The following is a 13,397-nucleotide window of genomic DNA, read 5'->3' on the forward strand; positions in this document are numbered from 1 at the left end:
AGTCCACACAAAAGACCGCTTCAGAGCCATTAAGCTGCAGCTTATCTCTCTTTTGTTGCCCCTGGCCTTGTCCATCTGTGTCCCTCAGACAAAGGATTTCTCAACCCTTGCCCAGGACTTGTCCATCAAAGTTCTCCAGACAAAGAATTTCTTAACCCTTGCCAAGGACTTGCTTGGACTTGCTCATCTGTGTCCCCCAGCAAGCTTTGAGACAATGATGATGTAAAATAATATCTTACAGGCTGATCTACTGAATAGGAGCTCTGTAAAGAAGCACTTAAGGGTCTTGGTGGATGAGCCAACAGTGTTCCCTTGTGACAAAGAAGGACAATGGTGTTCTGGAATGTATTAAAAAGAATGTGGCAAGTAGGTCAAGGGGAGGTGATCCTTCAGTTTTCTCTGGAGAGTCCATATTTAGAATACTGTGTCTGGTTTTGGGCTCCCCAGTTCAAGAAAGACAGGGATCTCTTAGAAGAAGTCCGGCAGAGGGCCACAAAGATGATATAGGGCCTGGAGCATCTCCCATATGAGTAAAGGCTGAGTAACCTGGGTCTGTTCAGCCTGGAGAAAAGAAAAGGGGATCTGATAAATGTTTATAAATATGTAAAGGGAAGTGGGAGGCAAATGGATGAGGACAAGCTCTTCTCAGTGTTGTGTAGCAATAAGACTAGGAGCAGTGGTCGAAAACTTGCATGTAGGAAGCTCCATTCTAACGTGTTGAAGAACTTTACAGTAAGGGTGATGGAACACTGGAACAGATTGCCCAGAGAGGTTGTGCAGTCTCCTTCCATGGAGATGTTCAAGACCCATCTGGACACCTATCTGTGTGACCTATGATAGGGTATCTGCTTATAGCAGGGGGATTGGACTCAATGATCTCTCAAGGTCCCTTCCAAACCCTGCGATTCTGCAATTCAGAGATTTTCTGAGAACAAATATAGATATTCACAAAGAGAAAAAAGTCTTATACTGAATATGGCCAAGTCAGTCAACTGTGTATTTTCCAGGAGTACATTTTGATGGATCAATATGTTTTATATGGAAATAAATCTAGATGGGTACATAATAATGTTATATGCTGAGCTCATAATGTTGTTAGCTGAAGCATGGCAGAGTAATTGTAAGAAATACATAGATTACATTTTCTAATAGTACCAGACATAAGTCACAGAACTACTGATACGATGACTTTTTATCAAATTTATATTTCTTTTTACTATGACTTGCTAACGGAAGAAGAAGTATATATAATATTTTTTTTCTCAAAACAAGTTAGTGAATATGACATAAATTTCACTGAAAAAAATATTTTCTTCAAGCAACTGATACATATCTGATTTCCTTGCACATGTTACACATGCAGTTAATTAACTGATAGCTTAGTTTTCTTCTTGCATCTGTAATTCATGTAGGTCAACTACTGGATGCTACCAAAGACAATAAACTGTATGCAAGTATATGCATGCTTGCATTCTATTAAAAAGACACTCAAAATTTACTTCATAAAACGTCAAAATAAGTATTAACATTTTTTTCTTGAAAAACAAAAAAATTTTTGAATGAGAATCCTCACTGAACAACTGTACTATCTATTTTTTTTACTATTGAAATAGGTTTAATTCAACAGCTCTCTAAAAGACAGTAGAAATAAATCCCCTTTTTGCTTCCTTGAAAACTTGCCTGTCTGGGCTTCAGAGAATAAATTATGAAATCAGTAGTCTAACCTGGAAGAAAAATAATGCAAATCATTATCTAGCCAGTAAATTTTGATTTAAAAGGAGACTTTCTACTGCTTGAGGAATTTCAGAATCACAGAACTGTCAGTTCTAGTGGAAACCCAAAGCTAAAGCATGTTCCCTGCAGTAAGTTACACAGGGAATTGTCTATGTGGGTTTTGAATATGTCCAGAGAACAAGACTCCACAACCTCTCTCAGTAGTTTGTTTCCATGTTCTGTCACCCTGAAAGTAAAGATTTTTCTCAAGTTCATAAGGAACTTTTGTGTTCCATTTTGTGACCATTGCCCTTTGTCCTGTGGCTGGGTGCCGCTAAAAAGAACCTGTCCCTATCCACTTAACACCTTCCCTTTAGATATTGATGTGTTGATAAGATTATCTTTCAGTTTTCTCTTCTCTAGGCTAAACAGTCTCAGGTCTCTTCTCTCAACCTTTCCTCATAAGAGAAATTCTACTTGCCCCCAGTCATCTTTGTAGCCCCCACTGGACTCCCTATGGAAGCTCCCTTTCTTTCTTGAGCTGCAGGATCCCTAAACTGGACGCAGCATTCCATATGTGGTCTTACCATGGCAGAGTAGAGGGAATGGATAACTTCCCTCGACCTGCTGGTCACACTCTTGTTTAATACATTACAGAATACCAGTAACGATCATGACCACAAGGTTGCCTTTCTGGCTCATGGTCATCATGAGGAGATGTTCCATATAGCTGGCGAAAGACAATGTAATTGTTAGGACAACCTTTTAAGCAAATAATTGCTTTTTCAGAAATCAAGATAGAAGTACTATAATCAAAGTTCACAGCTGGTACCCTTCAGTAGCTCTAAGAAGATTCAAAATGCAAGCATGGAATCATATGCCTTTGGAGTGCTCGCTAGCAGTATGTTTTGTGGATAGAACCAATATGCAGTCCAGAGACCTTTCTGCATGCCTATAGTTTGTTTTTTTTTGTTGTTGTTTTAAGCTTAATAGTTCTGTTAAAATGTTGTTAATTAAGACTATGAATTGTACAGGAAAAAAAAAAAAAAAAACTAAAAACATTGTGTAAGCTGTGTTTGTAGATTATTTGCTTAAATAGCTTGGTGTCTTTAAGTATCTTTTTTCTTTTTTTTTTCTCTTATTTTTCCAAACAGTTCTGATGAGTAAATTTTTACTTCATGTATTGTTGACAAACGATTTTCTATTCATTGTTATTTCTTCATTTGCAGTTAGTTTGGCTAATCAATTTCTTATTTGTGCAAGCACTCTGAATGAACGACTGAAATTTTTATGAAGGTTTATTAACTCATACAAATAATGCAATGTACAGTGCGAAAGAACCAAATGCCGTGCTCTTGTGGCCATTACTAGCAGGATACTTTTTTTCTTTATTAGGACCCACTTGAGTGGAAAAACTTTGAAGTACTAAAAAATACTTCCCCACTACTCTTTGAGTTGCCATTTTTTTGTTATTTAGAAAATATAATCTTTAATGTTTCATTTTATTTTTGATTTCTGAATCATTTTCTATGAATATAAAACTTGATCTCATTGCAAGGCTTATTGTACTTTTGATTATACTTTGTTTACTCCTGATGATCCTTTTCTGGGGCATATATGCTTTGCAGAAACATAAAGCGAGATCTTATATGTAATTTTCATGAGCTATTCCTCAGAGAATGTCTGTACAGTTTTGAGCTAATATGACTGCTGACACTCCAATATTCTAGCTAATTTCAGTGCTATGAAAAGATAGAATTCTATGAAGTGTGAAGTGTAATTTGTGTTGAGCTGACCAGTGTTTGACTCTATGCTCAAGTATGTTTTTACCTTTCAGACAATGAATGTCATATGATAGAGGCATTCACAACTTTTTAAGTTCAATTTCAGCTTATACCTACTCATAGGTCATCAATCTTTGTAAAATATTTAAGGATTTTACAGAGATTTTTTATTATTTTAGTATTTAATATGAAAATAAGCAATGACATTCACATAGGCTTTCAGATGTTTTTTACAATTACACAATTATATTCTTTTTTTTTTTTTTTTTTTTTTTCACGCTTCTTGAGAATACAACAGGGTTTGGTAAGTGGAAGAAAGACTGTTGATTTTTTTCAGTTTATTTTTTCAATGTGACACCAGGAAAACATCAAAATCAACTAAACAGCTGTTTACAATTCTTTCTCTAGTGATACTTTATGTAGGTCTCTTGACACTGGAAGACAAAGCTGTTTCAAAAATGACAATTTGTTTTCAAAACTCTGTATACTGTACTAAATAATTTACTGTGTTTATCATGAAGAAATTCAAAAGTCATCAAATATCTAAAGTATAGTAAGATCCATATTTTCAGTGTTCGGTAGAGCTCTGAAAGCTCTCAAATCAATAAAATGGAACTCTGTTGCTAAAATTTTGTTTACTGGTAGTTGAAAAGAAAAGAGAAACTGTAATTAGTGAATGTGTAAACTTGTATTGAAATAATAATAATAATAATGATGCTTGATTTAATTGTTTGTCTATAAAGCAAGATACGTTGTTCTCTTTATGTTGCATATCTGCTCTTTCTCTGTAAGAACAGTTCTCATCTCATAGCATGTCTTTTCTTAGGTATGTGACTGAGTATACTTGTATTAAATATATGAACAGTTATTGAGATGAATGCAATTACATGATAAGACAACATTTTTGCACACTCAGTGCATTGATATCATTTGAGACAAGGCATTGTAGTAAAGGCAGGAGATTAAACATGGATTCATAAATCTTTTAGCTGCCTGTAAGAACAGCCTGGAGGGGAGAATAGCAGTCCTTAGTAACAGTCCTCAAGCATGTAGTTCTCCAAATTTAGACATAATCTAGTTATAATTAGAATGAAATTTTCCTATTATCTTCAATTTACAATAGGAACAATGGGGAAGGGGATATCAAGACAGAATAATGATGTTCTTCCTCAGTTTGGAAAGAAGTTCATGATAATTTGTTCAGGAATAACACAAATATTGCATGAAACTCCACATTCCAACTCCATTATTTGCAATGGAGTAATTTAGGAATAAAATTCTGCTTATTCTGATCAATTGTAAGACTCCATCCTGAAACTAGGAGTAGAGTTGAAAATTACAGTATTTTGAAAGGAATCTGACAAGACAAAATCTCAAGTTGATTGATATTGCTACACTGTTTATAACCAAGCTCATATCAGGTGTACTTAATTAAAGGCACTCACCATGGTAAGAGTAACAGAAGATATGATGTCATACAGTTTCAGTGATAGCTGTATTCATAATTTATCTTTAAAAAATATGTAACAAGAAAATCCTGTAATTCCAACAGTAAAAAAATGGGAAAATGAAAATGTCAGGAAGGAGACAAAATTTTATGGTCATGTTAATTATTTGCTGGAAAGCTTGCAAGTTACAAATACTTTGGGAAGATGATTTGTAGGTAAATACTGGCTACCCTCACTGTTGCACTATAAACCTGTTTAGAATGGTACTGCAGCAAATTGAAGTCTAAGGCTAATATTTAGTAACATCAAAAATATTTAGTGCCGACAGAGCAGAAGATGTGTGTCTCAAATATATATTTGAAAGATGAAATAAAAAATATTCCTAATACAGATTTCTTGCAATATGGCTGATACTACTGTAGAAACAGCATACATTGCAATGCTCTCTTCAAGAAAAATAAGTCATGAGTAGTTTAATATTAAGACAATTCCAGTGACTTATTGGTCTTTTAAATCTGAGATAGAAATGTATTCAAGGAATCATTACCTGAAATTATAAAATCAAGTGGAGTTAGAATTGAAAGGAACATTTTTTAAAAAGGAATGATGGAATTACATCAGTTCATTTTGTAAATTTGTAAAGCTCCCTCTGACACTTAGAATAAGAACTGGATCAGTTTTTTTTAAGATATTATTTATTGTATTCAATCACTGAGATCAATTTATATTACCTTCTATACAAATCAAAACTTATAAGAGCTTTTTTTCAATCAATTCTAATTGTATTTCAGCCTTCCAACAAGATATCGTTCAGTAGTTTTATCATCACGAAGGATTATGCCTTCTTAACTTTGCCAAAAAGCAAGGTAAAATTTATACCTTCATGAAATTAGTTTAAGCTAATGCATTTTATCTCAAAAGTTAAGGTGAGGTAAGTGGACATGTATGGTCTATTGCAAGTCAACTGATGAAAAATAATTTGTAAAGCTGCCATACATTGATTGCTTTTGGTCATATGCCCATAGGCTTCTCTGAATAGGAAATATTCTCCACTTACTTGGTCCTCCATGGGTAGTAGCACTTTTATGAAATGTGACGGATCTGTTTGTTTAAATACTTTTGAAAATCACAGGACGAATGAAGAAGCCATAGAGTGCAGACCCTAATCTCTACTTCAGTCAGTTACAGGATAAGTTTTTTGTAAAAATCCTGATATGATTCATAATGGTAATAATGCTAGATAATTGACAGAATATGTCAGGCTTTGATACCTATGCTAATGCAGTTTATTTAAACCCCTGCAGTTTATTTAAGCCCCTTTAGGGCTGCTGGAAGCATCTTAAGGTTTTACAAGGTGACTGTAAGGATAAAGAAAATGAATAAAATGTTTGACAAAGCAGGGGTCAGCATTTCAGAATCTAAGTGCTACAATGAAAATACCTTTAAATATTAAAAAATGTATGTTATTTCAAAACTAAAGGCCATAGAAATAATATACATAATCACAGAGAGATGCTGACAAATTCAAGATGAACAGATGAGCTGTTAAAAATAAAGATCCTATTTACATATAAAGTGACTGATGTATGTGAAAGACAATCATTGTTAAATAAAGATTTTCACATAAAGATTAAATAAAATGTTTATATTGTTCATTAAAAAAAAAAAAAAAATCTTCTAAAGAGTGCTAAGATGTACCTGTACGGTAGCGAACTGGAATTACTAAATAAAGGAGTTTTGATATCTTTCTTCTGGAAAATCATATTAGCTTCTCCTGTCTAAAGCTATACAGTGATTCATCAAATGATTTCCAGAAGAAGCTATGACATTATCCTACAATAACTGGCCTCTGTGTCACTCTTACTTGACAAGTAAATAAAATCAGCAACCTATTCACCCTTTCTCAGATGTGTTTCTTCCTAAAAAAAAAGGACAAAACACTTACTGGTATATTTGTAAGAAGTTAAAAGTAATGATGCTTGGTCTGCAGATAAACCTCAATTCTCAGTGCTCTTAATGCAGTAGCTATTGGTGCTGTGCAATTTTATATAACCCATTTTCTTTTTTCCATATGGCCAAGAACCTTGAATGAAAACAGGATCTTAACAGATCATCATGTCTACTTGAATTAATAACGTTCTGTTTGTGATATTACAAATTATTGCTATGAAAATGATAATGATTTCACAGAAGGCTATGGCAAAAAATAAGCTGTAAATGCTTCTAATCAAAGATACTATTTTCATGCAAATTAAAATTTAATTAGCAGAGAAGAGGAAACAATCTGTTTTTTACAGACCACTATGAAAAGAACTGCTCAGCATTATATACGGTTTGATAAAAACATTAGCCTGAATAAAGCCTCTGGAATAAATGAAAGATATTGAATATCCAGGGCTGGGGCCTCCAGTACAGGAAGGACGTAGAGCTCTTGTCCAGAGGTCAGATGTCCAGAGGAGGGCCACTAAGATGATCAGAGAGCTGGAGCACCTCTGCTGTGAGGAAAGGTTGAGGGAACTGGACTTGTTTAGCTTGGAGAAGAGAAGGCTCTAGGGAGACCTCATTGTGGCCTTCCAGCATTGAAGGGAAATAAACAGGAGGGGAAATGGCTGTTTATGAGGGTGGATAATGATAGGACAAGGGGGAATGGTTTTATACTGAGACAGGGGAGGTTTAGGTTAGATATTAGGAGGAAGTTTTTCACTCAGAGGGTGGTGACACAGTGGAACAGGTTGCCCAAGGAGGTTGTGGATGCCTCATCCCTGGAGGGCAGCCTGGTCTGGTGGTTGGTGACCCTGTACATAGCAGGGGGCTTGAAACTAGATGATCATTATGGTCCTTTTCAACTCAGGTCATTCTATGACATGATTCTATGACCTAATTCTGTCATTTAGGATATAATACTAAAACATTTAATCTATGGAAATTCTGAAATCAGAATAACTTTTGCCATTGCAAAAACAAATCTTTTGATTTCTGTTGAAGCGTAAATTGCAGCTTCATTCAAACAGAGAATTTGTGTTACATACATCTGTACGCATCCTGAATCTTTACATACATTCTAATAAAATTGTGATAAAGTGCTGAAGAACATTATGATAGGGTCACAAGTCTAACTTTGTCACATTATGTATAAAACAATATTTTAGATTCAGTTTAAATTTGCTTTTTTAAAAAAAAAAATTCCATAAAAGTTTCTTCTGACTGAAAAAATAATACAATACATCAAAAATTCTTTATTGATGTTTATATTCCTAAATGTGGTTGCTTTATTTAGTGCTGTTAATTTGGGAACTTGATTCTTGAAAATAATCTTGATAGAGAAGATGCTTCAAGCCAGATCTTCTGAAAGCTTTCAGTCATGCATGTAAAATTAGTGTTTGTAGACATAACTAGACATTATCTTAAGAACATGTATTTTATCAGAGTATGCAAGTTTGTCAGTAATGAAGCTCTACAGAGAAGCATATCAACTTTTAGTAAAAGGCCATTAAGTGATATTTTTAATTTCTGAATGAAAAATGTCAACTTGGTAAAGCACTCAAGCTGAAAAAAGCTTTAAATGAAGTAATTCCATTCTTTTGCCTTCTCACATTAATAAAATTGTAAAAATCATTTTATTAAGTACCGTTCGATTGCTTTGACCATTTGGATACCCATTTGTCTTTTATCATTTTGTTTTTACCATTCTGTAGAACTAGATAGATAACTAGTCAGAGGAGAGAGATCCATATTGGATTACTGGTGATAGCACTTGCCTAGGTTATAGGATTTGGTATGTATTAATTCTCTTCATGATGCAGTATGGACAAGTTTATTCATTTTAATTTGTAATCTAACCGTGTTACTCCTCAAGGAAATAATATAATATGATGATAAGGAGTTCAAGGTTTGAGATAAAGGCAGGGAGTTCACTCACCAGTTACCATCACAGGCATATTCAAACATATTCAGCATAGGGAAATTAATTTGATTTATTGCCATTTACCAGCAGACTAGAGTGGTGAGAACTAAAATCAAGCTAATATAAACAAACTTCTCCTGCCATCCACACTCTTCTTCCTCCTCCCTGTGATCTGCACAGGGATATAAAAATGAGGGCTGCAGACAGTTCAAAACACTTTGCGACTTTGCAATACGGGGCAGCTACTGACCTCTGCTCACAGGGGCTACTACTGTGACTCTCCTGCTACCAAAACCTTGTTGTGTAAGCACAATACATTTCCACAGTATAGCATATTTAAACAATAACTGTTCTTTAAAAAAAAATGTTCCATTTTCATATTGCTGCCTACTCTAACATCTCTGTATACAAAACCTGGCACTTTAAAAATATACTCTCATATGCCAAAATAAATGCTTAAATATATATGTATTATTGTAAAAATGAAAATGGTGTTAAAATGTTGAGAAAATGTTTAGGATATATGTAATTCTTACAATTTTTATTTATATTCAAGTATATTATTATTACAGTCACGCATACACAGAAATATAAAAGCAGCATTAACCAGTACATTTTCTGAATTTGATACAAATTCAATTAATAGTGGATCTGGAAAAAATCCTGGACTACTCTTGATCTGATATTGCTTGTACTATTCTAATTATTTTATCAAGAATTTAACATTTAGATGGCACTAGTTTTATAAAACTAATTTAAACCACAAAACTGTTTAAGTATTTTATATTTAAAGGGAACTGGATAAAAATGTATGAATGCTATTGGGAAGGAGATAAGAAATGAAGAGGGGTCTTAACTCCCAACTGAGGCCTTGTCATAAAGAAATCAGGATTTTGCTTTTTCTCTGTATGACCATCCTAATGCAGAACCCTATCCTTTCTTCTCAGGAAGCCTTAGAAGAGCTTGGACCATATTGCTGTATAGTGTAGAAGTTCAGGTACTTGCTCCAGAGCGGTTTAAATGTAAGCCTCTTCAGGATGGGCAAAACTTAGTACCTTAGTTATCTTGAATTAGTTTTAGATTGCTTTGTGAAAGAATTTTTCATTTACCCAACAGTCTGGCCTTCTCAGAAAGGTATTTGGCATCTATTAGTGACAAAGAATTTTGATAAAGCTTCTGTTTTCTGTTCCCATATTGATTGATTCTTTGGGAATTAAGATGGAGAAAAAAAGTCAGTGGAGAAAAGTAGGTGAAACTTCTCTGAAATACTTTATTGATTAACCGTGGCTGGAGCACGGTTGCCTCACTTAGGATATCAAAATCATCATGTTAGAACCAGAAGACTATTACTTTGTTTTGATCTCAAATAGGCTGAATTTGGCCCATATTGCTTTAAAATTCATGATCAGATCCTCAGTTGATAAAAAGCTGATCTAAGTCTGGATTAAGTCAGTTTTGAATCTTTAATATTCAGTAGTAACACCTTGAATCCTTTAAGTGGTATTTTGTCTTCATTAACTTTCTTCTCTGGTAATGCATCAGTTTCAATATTTGGACCTGTAGTTGGCTCTTCATATTGATTTTTTAAATTAAGTTAGAAAAGGTTGTGAATTTCTTTTGTGTAGATATGAAATGATGCATCATTGCAAAGAACTATATATATCAAAAATTGAATTGAAAGCAAGGGCACAGCTCACAGTTAGCTATGAGCTTGAACTTAAAATATGCAAGAAAGCTAGCATTCACTTAGGTAGATCTTACCATGGTGCAAATATCCTTTTAAAATGTAAGTTGAAACAAATCCACACATTTTCCATAGCCTGTAGAGCATCAGTGTTTTTAGTAGATAAAAGTTAATTAGTTATCTTGTCATTTAGTTATTTAAGCTTGGTTATCTTTAGTTTCTCCTTTGAAGAGATGCAAGGAATGCATCTGAACCAAAAGCTTGGTCCAAGATATCTTAGACACTATGACAATAAAAGAAGTGAGCTCAGTCTCATTTTAAGTGTGAATAGCTCATAGTTCAATACTTTTTTTTTAAAATTTATTTTATTTTTTTACAAATTTACAACAGCGAAAAGGAGGCTAATAAACTGTAAACTTTCCTGAAATGGCAAAGGCGGGAGATGTGAAGATAGCAACATGGTGAAACATGGTGACTTCTAGATCAGAGTGGAAAATAGCAGCCTTTTCTATAATGTTTTTTTTAATAGTATTTTGAGCTGAAAGTAGATTTTGGTACTCTAAAAACAATCTTCTTACATCATAGCTGTTTCCACAACCTTTTACTGCTTTTTCATCTAAGTATAGCAGTATTCCTCACAATTTTCACCTTTGCTTTTCCTTTTTTTCTCTATCAATTAATTTTGCTATTTTACCTCTCCTGCTTCATCTGCAGATTTTATCCAACCATTTTGTTTAGCTCAGTAAATACTGCATTTCCAAATAAAGTAATTGCCATAAGTAACAGAGGGCACTAGGTTTTGTTGGCTCAGGACATATTTGTCCTTATTTTGGACTGAGTTATTTTATCTTGTTTTAGCAGTCATTCACAACTATTTAATGACTATATAACCTTTATTGTTATTTGTTTTTAAATTTTCCTTTGTAGTCATAATGAATAATAAAGATTAAAAAAAACATACAATAAAGAAATATAATTATAATACATATTTATATGATATTTACCAAGGGAAAATCATGCTCCACTAACCTTGTAACCTTCTATGATGGCATTATCAGCTGGGCAGATTTGGGGAGAGCAGTGGACGTCGCCTACCTTGACTTCTGCAAGGCTTTTTATACTGTCTCCCATGACATCCTGATAACAAAGCTGAGAAAATGAGGGAATAGATGAGTGGATGGTGAGGTGGGTTGAGAACTGGCTGACTGGCTGAGCTCAGAGGGTGGTGATCAGTGGTGCAGAGTCTGGTTGGAGACCTGTGACTAATGGTGCTCCCCAGGGGTCAGTGATGGGTCCGATCTTGTTCAAGATAGTCAGCGATTACCTTGATGACAGGATAGTATCCACCTTCAGTAAGTATGCCGATGATACAAAGCTGGGAGGTGTGGCTGACAAACCGGAAGGCTGTGCTGCCATTCAGCAAGAACTGGACAGAAATAAACCAGATGAGGTTTAACAAATGCAAGTGTAGAGTCCTTCCCACCTGGGAAGGAATAACCACAAGTATCAGTACAGGTTGGGATATGACCTGCTGAAGTGGAGCTCTGCAGAGAAGAGCCCAGGGGTCCTGGTGGGTGACAGGTGACAGGTGGTGATGAGCCAGTAGTGTGCCCTGATGGCTAAGAAGGCCAATGGTGTCCTAGAGTCCACTAAAAGCAGTGTGGCCAGCAGATCAAGGGAAGTGATCCTTCCTTCCACTCTACCCTGGTCAGGCCTCACCTGGAGTAATGTATCCAGTTCTGGGCTCCCTGAACTTGGAGCATCTCCCCTATGAGAAAAGACTGAGTGAACTGGGTTTGTTCAGCCTTGAGAAAATAAAACTCAGAAGTGATCGTATTAATGTTTATAAATATCTTAAGTGTGGGAGTCAAAGAGACATGTCCAACTTCTTTTCAGCAATCTGTGGGGACAGGACAAGGGGAAATGACTATAAACTGGAACATAAGAAGTTCTGCACCAACATGCAAAAAAACTTTTTCATAGTGAGGGTGACGCAGCACTGGAACAGGCTGCCCAGGAAGGTTGTGGATTCTCTTCCTCTGGAGATATTCAAGACCTGCCGGAATGCCTACCAGCGTAGCCTGCTTTAGGGGGCCTGATTTGCAGGGGGGCTGGACTCGATGATCTCTAAAGGTCCCTTCCAATCCCTACAATTCTGTGATTCTGTGATGTTTACTGGTACATTCCAATTCAAATAATTCTATGATTCTATGATTCTTATCTTTGCACTGCTCCTCTGGATCTGAGGTAAATGCTTCAGTTTGAAATAGGATATGGCAAGTTATCAGCACACTACTTCATCTTGAGAAGTACTAGTTCAGTGATAATGATAAGTTTCCTTCTCTCCTTCTCTCCAGGATATACTTAGGGCGATTTTTATGTCTTTGTTAATCCTGTTTTGCAGTTTGATCTTTCTTCAGTGGTCTGCAAACATATTAGACATACAGTATATTCTGTGTGTATTGTTCACGTTTTTTTTTTTTTTTCTCTTTAGGGAGAAATTCTAAGAACAGCTTTGTCTTGCTCCCATGTCAGCATTTCTCTGAGTTGTTTATAACCCTGAAGCCTGGCCTGTGTGTCCTATCTCCTACTATGCCATCCATGCTTGTACTTCTGCTTCTACAGTTACAGTGTACAAGTATAAGTAAAAGTAAAAATAAAAGTAAAACAGAATACAGCACCACTTTCTAGAAAAGCAGCTGTTATAGAAAATCAAAAACAAATTTCCAGGCAAGATGATGCAAGTGAGATGATGTAAAACTTGCAAACACTAACCCTGAGGCTCTGAGATTCAGTACACAACTACAGTCCGTTACTACCAATGGCATTCCTGTGCATACTGGGCTATTGGGATAAAAAGTCCT

General features: G+C 35.2%; 1 long non-coding RNA gene across 1 annotated transcript; it reads left to right on the forward strand.

The window, feature by feature from the left end:
• Positions 1 to 1,685: 1,685 nt before the first annotated feature.
• On the forward strand, positions 1,686 to 13,190 carry LOC149918697 (uncharacterized). Its single transcript, XR_016465648.1, has 4 exons — positions 1,686 to 2,614; positions 5,737 to 5,811; positions 9,797 to 9,871; positions 13,028 to 13,190. It is a non-coding gene; the product is annotated as an uncharacterized LOC149918697 (long non-coding RNA).
• The last annotated feature ends 207 nt before the right edge of the window (positions 13,191 to 13,397 follow it).

Source organism: Phasianus colchicus, chromosome 3, assembly GCF_987193195.1.
Source record: "Phasianus colchicus chromosome 3, bPhaCol1.hap1.1, whole genome shotgun sequence".
NCBI classification, from domain to species: domain Eukaryota; kingdom Metazoa; phylum Chordata; class Aves; order Galliformes; family Phasianidae; genus Phasianus; species Phasianus colchicus.